The following is an 8,628-nucleotide window of genomic DNA, read 5'->3' as shown; positions in this document are numbered from 1 at the left end:
ATTGGTTATCAACATCATCGGAAAATGACGATTAATATATCGTTCGGATTCATACTACAACTACACCAGCTTATTGTGACGCGACATTGCTGTCGAAAATGTTAAAAATCCAGACATTAAGAAGAAAAGAGACCATAGATTTTTCATACAAAAGTAGTCCTTATTTTCCTCCCTGGATAAGGACATTTTTTTCGATTTTTTAATTATCACAAAAATTAGGAGCGGAAAACATGTTTCATAAAAATTGTCAAAAACTCCTAACTCTTACAATAAAGTTAAAATCTAAAAACAATGAAACGGTCAGTCATAGCTATGATTAATATACATCAAATTGTGTAAAAATATTTTCAATATTTTTTTTAATAACTATGAAAATGCCCAATATGAAGAGGGGGCAAAATTTCAATCTAGTGACTAGGTCAAGTGGGGGGTCAATTTGAAAGAGCTCAAATTGAACATCCAAAACAAATTTATATTATTTTTTCGTACTTAGTGATAAAAAATGATTTATGAAGGGAAATGTAAAAAAAAAAATCAACCCCCCCCCCCCTTATCTCCGAAGTTTACCCCTAAGGAATTCTTGCATAATGTTAACATTACTATAAATTTTACAGGAAAAATATAATGATATCTCTATCTTGATAACTTTTTTGTAACTAACAAAAACATTTCTGAATTCAGTTTGCAATTTAACTAGCTTTACGTGTGTTTATTACACTTGAAATTTGTATGAGATAACATTAAAGACACCTCTCAAATAAAATAAAAAAAAAACAATTTTAGAAATCAGTTCACACGACAGAGGATTATCCTCGAAAAACCAACATAGTGCATTAGTTAGACAATTTGCCGATAGATGGCGCGTTACACAATGTGATCAAAACTATCAAAAGCCTTTATAGTTACTCGTACACGAGATAACTCAAAGTTTGTACGGAACCCTCGGTGCGCGATTAATTAAAACGAACTCGCACTTTGCCGGTTTTTTTTTGTATTTTCACAGTGCCTTGGTTTTACTGCAATGCTGTGTTATTTATTTGGCTAATAAAATAAAATACTGCAGCATTATTGCTGCTGTAGTCTGAACCCGAACGGTACCTTAAATGCAAAAAATCGATTTAATACATGATTGCCACGAATTTTGCCAACTTCCGGTATGAAAGGTAAACATCCGTTTATTATAAAACGAATTAATAAAATTATATTTTCAGTGTTTTCGTAAACATGTATGACTGCAAATGTACGGTTCTGATTGTAGTGTTTTTGGCGGCATACTGGAAATATTCCTTGGTAAGTCTCAAAAGGGAAATGCTTTATACTTCAGTAAAAAAAGCAGAATCATTAATTTATTTAACATACAATAATTATATTATTTTAAATATACTTCAAATTAATAACGTAAACTTAAGACCCTTAGGTCTTATAAATACATGTGTACAAAACGTCCTCCAAATCGCAGCCGATGGTATAAGTGTGCCCAGATAACTGGCCGCATTGACACTATGAATGGCAGTGCTCATACGCTGAGCGAAATACTGGCCTGCCTTCTGGTCACTTGTTGGGAATAAAAATCCCAGTAGTTCGTATCACCAACCCAGTTAGGTTTGGTTTGGTGGTAACTAGTGGGAATTTTTTTCCAGTACCTAGTTACCACTGGTAAAAGGTGGGAAAAAAAATCCCAGTAGTTACCACTGGTAACAATTTGATGATAACTAGTGGGAATAACCCGACGTTTCGACCAAATGCCCCAAAAATGTGCTTAGAGGTTTAATAAGTTACGGGATATAATATGTATTTCTATAATTTTAATTAATAAATTACTGAAGTCATTAATTCATTCATTCACTTATTTAAAAACGAATGAATGGTAAGAAAATAATGAAACGTAGCGGGAATAATCGGGACCTTTGAGCCAGGGCCGATTATTTTAGATTTAGTTTTATAGGTTGTAATGGTTGTAGCTTCAATGATATTTTATTTATATTTAATTTTAATGGCAGAATCTACAAGTGATACCCGAGCGAGCTACGATAAGATACATAAATGAAAAGTACATTCAGAACGCAAGCGTTGTTGTAAAGAGGTACGGAAGAAAAAGTGGATACTACATCAACGTTGAGAGTACCACTTTGATGGAATTCGGAAACAATGTGTCGGTAAATATCATTTATAATCTGAAATATTTTATGTATATTAACTATATTCTAATATTTACAATATGTAAGCGTGGCCAGCAAAAAGAATTAAAAAATCTAAGAGCATATCGGGCCATGCTCCGTGTAGGGTTCCGTAGTTACTATTCTGTCAGAACAGGCCAAACCGGGACTATTATTAAGTATCATTGACATTACAAGCACTTTTTACTAATAAGAGCACTTTTTACTAATAAGAGATCTTTTGCAATAACTCAAAAAACGGCTGGACCGATCGTTTTTGCTATAGTTTTCATTGAAAGTATTTATAAAGCTTTTGTTTCACGATTTTTTACATATTTTTGGACCCATGGCTCAAAAGTTAGAGGGAAGGGGGACACATATTATTTTTCTTTGATAGCGATTATTTATGAAAATTTTCACTTTATCAAAAAATGGTTGTTGGAGATCCGTATTCGTTTTAAAAGACCTATCGAAATGTAAAGCTAATAAAATATTTCAAAAGAAATCTTTTTGTATGGGACGTCTGCAATTTTTTTTTCTAGTTTTTTACTGTTCTGTCGCCATGCATTATTTATGTATCCATGCCAAATTGCAGCTTTCTAGCACTAACGATCACGGAGCAAAGGCGTCCAGTCTCCTAAATTATCAATAATAGCTTGGTATCTTTGAGTCAACTAAATTGAGTCAACGGACAGCAGAGTCTTAGTAATAGGGTCCTGTTTTACCCTTTGGGTACGGAACCCTAAAAAGTAGCCCAGTCGGTCTGTACTAAGCTAGAGACCTCTAATAATTGTTTGATTTCAGTTGAACTTAATCTTCTTCGAATTCCTACATAACGAATACAAACGCAGTTTTGTAGAAATGAAGTTTGAGAAGATTTGCGACTCCATAGAAAAAGATCCTTATGTTGGAAGAACTGTTAAAATGGCTGGTTTGCGGTGCCCGATACCGACGGTGAGTTATTTTGACACATTATTTAAAAAAACTGATAAAGTTGGTTACAATTCTGTATGTATTTTTGTAAGATATTTTTAATGTTTCGTAATAAAATGCTGATTTGATCAAACAATTACCTTAAAAATTATTAAAAAGTATTGTAACAGTAACTTGGATCTATTTGTTGTGTATCAAAAAACATCTTACAATATCATGTAAGCATGTGATTGTAAGTAGGTATTTCTATTTTTTTTACCTTTAGTTTATACGTACTTACATTAAGAGAGGGATAATAAAATAGAATTTAATAGATTTTTGTTGTATAACTGTGTACATACAAAGGTATTTTTAAATACCATGTCGGTGGCAAACAAGCATACGGCCCGCCTGATGACATGCATGATATAATTAATGTTATATTTGTCGTAGTAACGAAATAACAACGAAAATATTTTAATTAGGGAAATATGTCAATTTTTTTTTCATTTGTATATTGTTACCCGCATAGCCCGCATTCTTGTCCTGTGTATGTGTGCTTTATGGAATAAATGTCATTTCTTTCTCTTTCTTCTTTCATAGTAGGTATAGCAATAGAAATTTAGTAATCTAATCTAAATCTAGAATTTCAAAGCATGCTACCTCCTGGTACTAGAGTAAAACCGTCGTATCTGTAGTGGTCGAAATCGTTCTTATGCGCCGTTCAACTTTGTTAATCTCGGTACTTACTTATAGTAAAATTATTACATTCATGTTATTTATCTCCTCAATATATACTTTATTACCCAACGTATTTATTTAGCCTAAACATTAAACCTACTATCACATATGTCATAGTATCATACAGTATAATCTTATAAATATATCCATAAACATATATTTGCATACCTATATTATTTTTTACACAAACAGTCTTAGCCATACAGTTTCCGACAAGCAGCAAGTAAATTCGTATTGTACGAAGGGTCGGCCTGAAAACCAGCGTTGTAGTAGGTAAGCCTGCTGCAACACATGCTGAGGTTCGCTCCTTTTTAGCATCATAATTTTAAAAGTTTTTTTATATCTACATGTAAACATAAATTTGTGCCTAATTAAGTTTCATTTTAAGGCTTGTAATGTTTTGTAGTATTGCCTGTAAACATGTTTCAATGTGGTGTTAAATAAAAATATTCTATGTCTATGTCTATAATAATTCAGGAGATCAAAGAGCTGGCAGCTTCCTCGCTCAACGCATCAGTCTAACGATCCAGCGAGGAAATGCTGCTAGCGTCTTCGGTACTATGCCGCAGGGGCCATTTTTAGATTTATTTTAGTTTTATTTTAGATTTAATTTAGTCATATTTTAGTTTTAGTTTACATTATTAATTGTTTATAAGGTTATATTATTGTTCTAATAAATGTTTAATATATTGTTAGGGATTTAAATTGTCCACCAAATACAATATATATATTTTATTTGTTATGTAACAAAAAATAATAATTGTTTTTTCAGGGCCACAATAAGCTGATGAACATGTCAGTGCCCTCGCAAGACTTTCCAAATGTCTGGCCATTTGAGAGATGTAAAGTCGAAGCCACACTTTTACAGAATAAGAACCAAGATATCATGGCTAATATAGATGTATATGTTCAGTTCAAAAATAAAATTAGGTTAAACAAGGGTAGAAATTAAGCAAAGTGATTTTACAGTACATATGGTTCTACTTTCCCGCACGCATGAGGGAATGGAGCACTTTCCGTGCATATGTCGAAACTTTAGAGAGCCATAGGTACTGTAAAACGTTGTACGATACACGTGCGAATAGATAATTCGCAACTCGTGTTGATTTAAAATACTCCCTTTGGTCGTGTTTTAATTTATCACTACTCGTTGCGAATTTCATATTTTCTGCACTTATATCATAAATAACTATTTTGACATTGTTTATATTTTTGACATAGGTAGGTAATGTTTTGACATTGTGTTTGGTATGATTATTATTATCTGACATTTTATTTTACTGTATTTAACTTTTAATTTTTTATTATGATTATTTGATTTTTTTTTCTTTAATACTTAATAATTTTTAAGGAATTATTATTATCTTACACAATCTAATGTTCTTTTTGTGAGTTCATGTTATTTAAAAACATTGTGACATTATAAAATATTATGTAATTTTCAATGATAAATTAATTAATAAACTACATTTGGAAAAAAATGCCTAATTACAACTAAACAAAAACACCACTCCTTCCGGTGCAAAAGTGGCCATAACGGTCTCGGCCAACCCACGTCGCATAGCTAATGGACAGCTTTGCTTGCACCTGAAAAAATGTAAAATAAAAATTAACTACCTTATATGTGGTACACTTATTTAAATATATTTAAAACCAGTGAAATATCTACAATACAATTCAATACAAGCACTTTTTATTGCACACCAAAATAGAAGAAAATAATACAAAAAAAAAACAATACAAGCAGAGGCAAACAACGGGCAGTCTATCAATACAATAATTTAATTCCAATACGTAATAATGTTTATTAAAAAAAAAGATGGTTGTCGACGTTAAACCGTAACGTCGACGTATAATAAAAATCGGTTGTACCCTTCGAAATGCTGCTATTAAAATTAAATAAATTAAATATATCTTTATTTCATACCCAGAAGCCAGAATATATGGTTATACGAGTATTAGTTACAAAGGTTATGCCAGTCAGACCTACTTGATATAAGTCTAAGTAGATCTGACCTGCTCCATCCAATGCCACATTATGGGGTAGCTACAGTGCGACCGGGCACTTAAGACTAAGTTCGGTTTCGCGAGCCATATACATGCACATCAGAGGAAATTGTAAAGGTCGCCGTTGTCGGATACGACATGGAGGACTATATATATGGGGCAGCTAAATCTGTCAGCAATCACCTTCAGAATGCTGTTTTGACTTTCCCTTGCACGACCCATTATAAAAATGCTATTAATAGATTCGAAAAAAGGATGTTACGGCTATGCTATTTTTTGCCGGTAGTAAATTACCGTTACCTGTAATTTCCCATTCGAGAAATTTACCAGTAAATTCCCAGTAATGTTACCAAATAACGGTAAATACAATATGTGTGGGTTATGAAATGTTCAATTCGCGTAACAAGGGATGCTCGCGTATGTAGCTAAGATACGCGAGCATCCCTTGTTACGCGCCCGGCCCGCCGCGGCCCGGCCGGTCGGCGACACCTTCTCGTAACTCATGAGGCCCTGGTACTTGCTCCTTGCTAAATTCAATTTTTGGACAGTTTTCTCTCGATTTTGGCCACAGTAGCCTACGGAGACTAACTATAGCAACGCTAAGCGGTCTTCGTAGTCTATGGGTGTTGCTATATTACGGGTGTCACATGCGTGTTTCTGACTTATGAAGTAATTGTTTTTGCTATGCATGCAAATGAATATTTTGTAATTTGGCAGCAATGCACTTAGTTTAAAACTGTATTAGTTTTGATTTTGTTAGGTTTGTAGCCATTAATCGCAGTAACGTTATAGCGATTAAAAGCACAAGTGCTGTTATGAGGAATAGACAATATAGACTTTTCTTGAAACCTTTTATGTATATTCTTATATTCGTGTTAATGAATGCATAAATGACAGATAACAGTAGAGGAGTAGGAAAAGATTTTCTATAGTAAAAACAATTACTTCATAAGTCAGAAACACGCATGTGACACCCGTAATATAGCAACATCCATAGACTACAAAGACCGCTTAGCGTTGCTTGTTAGTCTCCGTAGACTACGGTGGCCAAAATCGAGAAAAAACTGTCCAAAAATTTAATTTAGCAAGTAGCAAGTACCAGGGCCTCATGAGTTACGAGAAGGTGTCGCTGACCGGCCGGCCGCGGCCCGGGCGGGCCGGGCGCGTAACAACGTACTCGTATGCTCGCGCTTCTTGGCTATATACTTTTGCTTTGTTCACCTAAATTAAGATTCATTTTTGTTGACTCGTAGGAAAAGTATTGTATGCAACGTTGTATAAGTAGGTCAAATGCTCGTGGCGTATTCCTTTACAATGTTCGCCTACGCCTTCGGCTCCGGCTCACATTGTAACTCACGCCACTCGAATTTTTTGACCCTTCTTATACGACTGTTGCATAATAGTATTTTATGCATAAAATACTATTGCATAAAATACTATTATGCAACAGTCGTATAAGAAGGGTCAAAAAAGGCGAGTGGCGTGAGTTACAATGTGAGCCGGAGCCGAAGGCGTAGGCGAACATTGTAAAGGAATACGCCACGAGCATTTGACCTACTTATACAACGTTGCATACAATACTTTTCCTACGAGTCAACAAAAATGAATCTTAATTTAGGTGAACAAAGCAAAAGTATATAGCCAAGACGCGCAAGCATACCTTGTTACGCGCCCGGCCCGCCCCGGGCCGCGGCCGGCCGGTCGGCGACACCTCCTCGTAACTCATGAGGCCCTGGTACTTGCTACTTGTTAAATTAATTTTTTGGACAGATTTTTCTCAATTTTGGCCACCGTAGCCTACGGAGACTAACAAGCAACGCTAAGCGGTCTTTGTAGTCTATGGATGTTGCTATATTACGGGTGTCACATGCGTGTTTCTGACTTATGAAGTAATTATTTTTACTATGCAACCAAATGAATATTTTGTAAGTTGGCAGCAATGCACTTAGTTTAAAACTGTATTCGTTTTGGTTTTGTTAGTTTGGTAGCCATTAATCGCAGTAACGTTATAGCTTATAAAAGCACAAGAGCTTTTATGAGGAATAGACAATATAGACTTTTCTTGAAATCTTTTATGTATGTTCTTATATTCGTGTTAATGAATGCATAATAGACCAGCGGTTGAACAAAAATGGGTTTCGATAATATTAAAGTTTTTTCTTTTTTGATATGTCATTGGGAGTATGTTAAATAATACTTTGGTAAAATGTTAGAAATTTTAAGGTTGAGCTTTCGGTTATATTTAAATATTTTAATTTTTGCTGATAACTAAGTAAATATAGAATTAAAGTTACAGAAAACTTTAGCATATCGAATAACACTTCAATTTATGTACAATTTTCAGTTTTTAGAAATCTGGAACAGCTGCTTTCTGGTAAACGTAAAAACACGAGTTATTTTGTAAATATAGAATTAGAGTTGCTGATATTGCAAAATTACGATATTATCGATCAACTTAGTATTCTAGTAAAAAGTTAGACATGTAGACAATGTGCTTGTCTAGATATTGATTTCAGGTTCGTAGCTAATATTGAATTAAAGTTAGTAGAGTTAATAATAATCGATCATCAACAATGATCTCAGTTACTAAACAAAAATTTAGAAATATAAAATCACGGCGACACTCATTACTGATATGTATGCATTCCTTGCTTATATAAATACGTTACGTTTCAAACGCGCGGCAAGTTTGCGCGCGCCGCGCGCTGTGGCAGGAGGCAGCGAACAACGGTAGTGGGGAGCGGGGTGCCCTTGACTGCGTCTACGGTCCATCAAAAAAATTCCTAAAGCGTGTTTTAAATTAATTGCAATA

At 34.2% G+C, this 8,628-nt stretch overlaps 1 long non-coding RNA gene across 1 annotated transcript; it reads left to right on the top strand.

The window, feature by feature from the left end:
* The first annotated feature begins 333 nt into the window (after positions 1–333).
* On the top strand, positions 334–5,156 carry LOC133526565 (uncharacterized). Its single transcript, XR_009800753.1, has 3 exons — positions 334–3,110; positions 4,582–4,858; positions 5,031–5,156. It is a non-coding gene; the product is annotated as an uncharacterized LOC133526565 (long non-coding RNA).
* The last annotated feature ends 3,472 nt before the right edge of the window (positions 5,157–8,628 follow it).

The sequence above is a fragment of the Cydia pomonella genome, chromosome 16, assembly GCF_033807575.1.
Source record: "Cydia pomonella isolate Wapato2018A chromosome 16, ilCydPomo1, whole genome shotgun sequence".
Taxonomy (NCBI): Eukaryota; Metazoa; Arthropoda; class Insecta; order Lepidoptera; family Tortricidae; genus Cydia; species Cydia pomonella.
The sequence above is the reverse complement of the archived record's forward strand: the minus strand, read 5'-3'. Positions and strand labels throughout refer to the sequence as shown.